The sequence below is a fragment of the Benincasa hispida genome, chromosome 4 (genome assembly GCF_027475165.1).
Source record: "Benincasa hispida cultivar pf3 chromosome 4, pf3_genome.v1.1, whole genome shotgun sequence".
NCBI lineage: Eukaryota > Viridiplantae > Streptophyta > Magnoliopsida > Cucurbitales > Cucurbitaceae > Benincasa > Benincasa hispida.
This window is the reverse complement of record NC_143481.1, coordinates 12,116,487-12,123,566: the sequence shown is the minus strand read 5'-3', so window position 1 is coordinate 12,123,566 and position 7,080 is coordinate 12,116,487. Positions and strand designations below refer to the sequence as shown.

The 7,080-nt window shown below is 33.0% G+C and overlaps 1 pseudogene across 1 annotated transcript; it reads right to left on the bottom strand.

Moving 5' to 3' along the window:
- Positions 1-748: 748 nt before the first annotated feature.
- LOC120076071 (zinc finger CCCH domain-containing protein 20 pseudogene) lies at positions 749-2,202 on the bottom strand (annotated as a pseudogene). The gene has a single exon (XR_016529254.1). The product of XR_016529254.1 is annotated as a zinc finger CCCH domain-containing protein 20 pseudogene (transcript).
- Between the last annotated feature and the right edge of the window lie 4,878 nt (positions 2,203-7,080).

The window sequence follows — 7,080 nt, the reverse complement described above, 5'->3', positions numbered from 1 at the left end:
AGAAGGAGCTTCTATCTATTAATCAATTAGGAATCTAAGCCTTAATTAATTAGATCACACAATATGATCCAGTCTAATAAAATAACCTACATATATAATTCATCCTATAATTAAATGTATTATTATTTAAATATGCCTAATACTCTCGACTTTACTATAAAAATAAAAATATGAGAATAAAATTATTAGTTGCAATTTAGATGTCCCACCTACATTTTTTTAACTTCTCCTTTTTCATTTTCGGGCTACGGGGCTCTCTTCCTAGAAAGAAAATGTACATCTCTGACCATGAGTTTGTGATGCCCCTTCTACAACCTTCCTTTCTTATCCATTCCAATTGTACGGAAGATCCATCAAAGTCGGAGTCGACAACAAATATCTTATGTCATTATTCGTTGCTGTCATTTTCATTTATTTAAATTTTAACTTTTCCAAAATTCAGCAAACAATTCTATTTAAAACAACACAGATTAAACATCAAAAGAGTTTAAAACAGCTCACACTGTAGAGTGAACGACATAATTATAATGATCATAATAAGGCTTGCGATTTATAAAGGAAACCACAAACCACTCAATTAGATATCTCAAAAGAGGCCATGATTTACTAGATTTAAAGCTTACAGAAACAAGGTTTATGGATTGAGTGAGCAGCCACCAGCAGCAGTATTGAAAAGCAAGCTTTGGATTTTGTATAATATTTAGATGAATCTGCCTTCATCTTCACTGCTTCAACTTCAAATTCCTCATTTCTTACAGTCGATAAACAAATTTTATTTAATTCCCATTAAGTTTCTGTACAAATAGGGGGAAATTGTAACTCACTCGCTCACCTCCACAAATTAACATTGACCCATTTACAGAAATTAGTAGAAAATACAAATACAAGTACAAAATAACAAAAATAAAAAAGAAATGGGAGGAAGGGATTTGATTCACTGAAACTCGATTAAAGTAAAAATGGCTTCTTCGTCTTCTTCCTCCTCTCCTTCTGGAACTAGTTCCGAGATCCGGCCGATATCAGTGGCCGGACACGGTCCACTGAATTCTCTCTCATTAATTTCGCATACATTTGGGTTCGTAGGTTTCTCCCTGATTCTACTCTCTCCATTGCTGGTTCTTCTTCATTTCCTCTGTCCCATAGATCAAATGCGCCGGAGTTCCGCCGGAAACTTGGACTGAAGCCGGACACGGCGGGATTCGTTTTTAATTCATCCAGGTGGAGACTGTGCATCAATGCGACTAATCTGCTGAAAGATTCGCCGCCGCTGATTACAGGGCTGATAGGAGACATAGGCGGCGAGTCCGACGACGGCGATAATAGGATCGACGTCGGCGATGACACAGCAGGCACGGCGATTTCTCTCGCGCGTGGAGACCTGAGGCTCTGTTTCCCCGGAATCCGGAGTTGCTCGGACGAGTGGGCAAAGAAACAGACCCGCCGTCGACAGCCGGTTCCGTCACGGCAGGGTTGAGTCCGGTACCGGTCTGGGTGGAGCCAAATTTCGAAAACTCCATGAGCGTACTCACAGGCGTCTCCTTTCTTACAGCACCCATGGCGTAAATCGGGGCACTCGGCGCCGGAATAGTTGAACTTCCTCGGATCACGGCGACGAGCCTTCTCGCCGGTGTGAGCGTACGGACATTTGGTCCAATCGTGTGACCTCCCACGTGCGCACGTGCGGACTTTGAACTCATACATCCGGAAATGGTCGCACGAAAAGGCGTCGACAGCCGCCGGCAAATCTGGATCTTCCCAGAAGGACGAATCGGAGTCCATGAGCGCCGCCGTGGGCGAATCGAGAGGCGAAACGTGGCCGGCGGTGAAATAGGACGGGATTGCGGCGGCGGGATCGTCGAGGGAGTCCCAGGATGAAATGTGGGCCATCGGATTGAGGAGCTTTGATTCGGTGATCATGGTGAATTGTTGTGAGAGAGAAATGGAGTGGGAGGGTTTTTGAAGATGGAAATGAAATGGGAACTGCCAGTTTTTCAGGCGGAGGCCCGAAGAGACGGTGGTGGGATTTTGGTTTTCAACCGCGGTCGGTTACTCAACTTCCCTCTGTTTTCTCCCGTTAAATATCTAGCCAATCCCTGGGGTATACTGCTCTGTTCTCATGTCCATGCTAACGTGCTGCACCTTTTGTTTCTTTTTCTTTTTTCTTTTTCCTTCCCACTCTCTTGGCTTCAAGTTTAAGATATAATATAACATTATTTGTACTTTTTTTTTTAAGTTATTAAATTATGAGTTTGCTTTTTCAAACCTTTGAAATTGCCGTTAAATTGCAAATTTTGTCCTTTTTATTTCATCTATAAACTTTTATGTAATAAATTTATTTATAACTGATAATTTTTTGAAATATTCCAATTTTAATCCAATATAAATTTGAGAGATTAAATTTGTAATTCAACTCTTATTTGAACTCTATTGATGGCTATTGAGTTTCTAATTTTTTTAATATTAAATTTGGTTTCTTACAATTTCTTTATAACATTTGGATTCTTGGATAAAATTTAAAAATGAAAATTAATTTTTTTATTTTAGAAAATTGGGTTGGATTTTGAAATCATTGTCAGAAATTGATTATTATTTTTTTTTTAAAAAAAAAACATGGGTAGAGGTAGTGTTTAATTTGATTGTACAAACTAAAATCCAAATTGAACTAAAATAGTTCGGGAAATCAAAATTATTTATATATAGACCTATCGAGGATACGATTCAACTGACTATGTTCTTAATGAACTAAATTTCGATTCAATAAAACATAAACCACTAAATTATGCTATTTTGGGGTTACCGGTAGTAAAAGTTTCTTAATTTACTGATAAAATATACACACACGTTACATTTAAAAACCAACTATAAACCTCAATCCTTCTTTAAGAAATAATAATAATAATAATAATTTATACTATTGATTTCGAAGTTGGTTCAATTTTCTCACTTCATATATATATATATATATATATATATAAATTATTTAATCTAAAATATAGGTATAAAATATGTACTCTCCACTAATAAATTAAAAGGTTCGTATTCTTCCCTTACATTTATTAGAATAAACAAATAATACCTCAAATTACACATCACTAAAATAGTTACCATCATGTATCAATACATAAATTTGTATTGTCCAACTATCGATTTTTTAAAGTAATATGTGATTTATCTTAACGAGTCATATTTAGACTAAAATTATGGTCAATGTAAGTATATACACACTAACAATTTGTCGATTCAGATATAGATCAAGATATCTACCATAATCTTAAATGTCATCAATTTGATTTTCCTTTTTGTTTTTAATATAATAATGTAAGTGAATGATTTAAACAACAAATCCATCGATCGTTAATACATATTTATGTCTGTTGAGCTAAACTGAAGTTGACATTCACACGTGATCGCTAACAAATCTGGGCAAGTTGGTATACTTTAAGAGAGTGGATTTTATAGGACAAAAGTTTGTCTGGGACGTGGACAAATACAAGGAAGGTCACATGCTTAGGGGACACTTGGAGAGTCCGATAGAGAATAATTTTGTTTTAAATTATTTTAGAATTTCGATAAAAAGTAAAGAAAAATTAAAAAAATAAAAATAAAAGAGGTTGCTTCTCGCATCCACGTGGCCGGACTAGGTGAGTTGAATGTAGATATTTGTCCACGTGGAGGCTGGTAACTTGGCGGTGATGGTTTTGGTCCCACATGATTCTTGGCGCCTCAAATAAAAAACTATCCACGTGGCACACTTGATCTTTCTCCAGCTTTATTACTCCTCGAGATTCTCATGATCATGACCATTGACCATACCTTTTTTTTATATATATAAAAATTTGATATTGGAAAGATTTTTTAAAAAAGGAAATAAAAATTTGGAGGTCGATCTTTATCCGGAACGACAGACTTGCGTGTATGCTTAGAGGATTATCCACATTGAGATTCCACGTGGCTGATTTTAATTGGATATTTAGCCACGAGCGATATATAAAATAAATAATTATAATGAAGCAATGTCACGCCCTGCCTTTTTTTTTTTTTTTATATATATATATATATATATATATATATATTTTTTTTTTTTTTTTTTCCTATTTTTGCTTAGTTGATAAGTTCAAAGTTACTTTCGACTTGCAAAATTATGTCTTATTCTTTGTGTTTAAACTTTAAAGTGTACGAATGCTTTATTTAGAAGAATTATTTTACCAGTCAAATTTATTTTACTTAATCTTTAGCTTGATATTCTTTCAAGCCACATGGTGATATTCATTTATTAAACAAATTGAAATTGCTAATTTGAGGCCGCAGGTCATTTTACAATACGATCAACTTATAATTGTTATAAAATAAAATATTAGTAAGTGAAAAAAAGAAAAAATAATACGAACATGAGATAATATTATGATTGTAAATCATAACTTTAATTTCAAAATGATAGTTCTGTTTGATAACAATTTGATTTTTAAAATTTAGGTGCAACCGATCTATTAGGTAGTTCCTGCTATAATCAATTAAAAACGGTCACATGATGATTTATTTGTTTTTAAATATTAAAAAAATATTTTTCGCATATGTACAAAGAGAAAAATAACAACTTAGGTGCTTATTTGTATTTGTTTTGGATGCCACGATGGTTAAAAATGAAAAAAAGATGAAAGCAAAAGCATACTAGTGGCTGGATTTTTTATATGAACAGTCAATTATTTTCATTTCTATCCTTTATACATTGACCATGTCACTATTCCAAAATATATTTTTTTAAAAAAACAAAACTTTAAGGAAAAAAAATTAATGCTTCAAAGTAAAAATAAAAACAAAATAAATAATAATACCACCAACCTTGGAGTTAGGTGGACTGAAAAATCATTATTTAGATAAATATAAGCTCCTTTAATGATTATTCTTTCCAAAAAAAAGGTCCCTAAATGATTATTGATTGCTTGAAACCCCAAAGACAATTATAACATGTTTGGGATTGTATCTGAAATACTTAAAATCAAATTTTTCATTTTTAAAATCATTTTGAAACATACTTTTAGTTAGGGGTATGTATAGATTGGGTTGGGTTTGAGATAAATTTTAGACCAATCTAAAAATTCAGATGGGTCGGATTGGCTATCCGAATGATCTGAGTAGGGTACCCAACACAACCCTTAAAATTCGAGTTGGGTTGTTGGCTTGTACAATTTTTTTTGTTAATTTTAAAAACAATATAACACTCATTTTGTTTTGTTTGAAACTCAATAGATAATTTACATTTTTATTAACCTCGAAATCGGACATTAGAATTGGAAGTCTGAAACAAAATCTTGTGGAGATCTGAAATTAAACATAAAATGTCAAAGAGAAATGCAGAAACCATATATTTTAGATATGAAATTAAACTTAAGTAATTTAAACTGAGAAGAGAAGGCATGAATGAAGAACCTTGAAATCGGCCAGAAAGAAGGGGGTAATGTGTTACTAACCTCAAACTTGGCTAGAGAGAATGACGATGAACGACAAATGGACGGACAAACGGCGATAGAGAGAATGACCAGGCGAGATGACGAATGACAACAACGATAATTGAGAAGAGAATGCTTGAATGAAGAACATCGAAATCGGCCAGAGAGAAGGGGGTAATGTGTTACTAACCTCGAAATCGGCTAGAGAGAACGACGATGAACGACTAACGACAATAGAGAGAACGACCAGACGAGATGATGAATGACGACAGCAAAAGTTGAGAAGAGAAGGCTGAGAGACAGAGAGATCGTCGTCGGGCTTGAAGTTAAAATCCTAAAAGGCTACTAAAATGTAAATAATTATATATATATTATTATTATTATTTTAATATTAATATTAGTAATTCGAGTTGGGTTAGGTCAACCTGAATTCTTAATAATCCTAACTCAAAACCCAACCCAATTAAAAAAATCCAACTCAACCCATTATCGTATCATATTGCATTTCATCAATAATAAATCATTTTTTTTATCGTATCAGACGAGTTGGGTTGTTCGGATTATCGTATCATATGAGTACCTCTACTTTCAATCATTTAAAGCTAATTTTAATTATAACAATTACATTTAAAAGTATTGAATTAAATATTAAATTAATTTCGAATGATTAAATATGTGTTTGACAAAATTGATTTTAACAATATCCGAATCATTGCCAAATATGCATTTAATGTGGATGGAACACGTTTTTTCCCCTTCTGCGAGGGAATAAGGTAGTCCATTTAGGGATGATGAAATCAATGGGTTTTCAGTAGTTAAAACTTATTTTTTTATTTTTTGTTTTTGTTTTTTTAAAAAAGTTTGATGGACATAGTAGTAGAAGTTCATGTATTTCACTTCTAAAAAAGAAGGTGGTGGCTCCTAACCACTGAGTTGATGCACATATTGCATTTCATCAATAATAAACCATTTTTTTTTAATTTAAAAAAGTTCAATAATTTTATCTATATTAATGTAAGAGAGGTTTTGGAGTAATTTTGAAATGATTAAAATCACTTTTGTTATTTTTAAAATCATTATGAAACATGCTTTTAATAATTTAAAACAATTTTTAATGAAATAAAAATTGGACTTAAAAGCAAAATTTAATATTTAATTAATTTTAAATGATTAAAGACGTTGTTTGAAGTGATATCAAGAGCGACCAAGTAATTTTAACAATTTCAAAATCACTCACAAACATGTATTAAAACTTCTCAAAAAGTTAGGGGAAAAGAAAAAACACCAGAGTTACGTGGAAAACCCTAGACCAGGGAGAAAAACCCACGATAAGAGTTTTTTATTTTTTATTTTTAATTTCAGATCACCAATACACAATACAATAACATGTATAAATAACCAAACAATGAGAAACCCTAAACTGATAAAAGACAAAAACACCTTTAAGGCTAAAATATAATTTCAACACTCCCCCTCAAGTTGGGGTGTAGATGTCAATGAGACCCAACTTGCTAACACAGGTGTCAAAAGTTTGTCTGGGTAACACTTTGGTGAGAACATCCGCAACTTGTTGGTTGGACGGAACATAACGAATGCAAATGCTACTGTTATCCAGTTTTTCTTTGATGAAGTG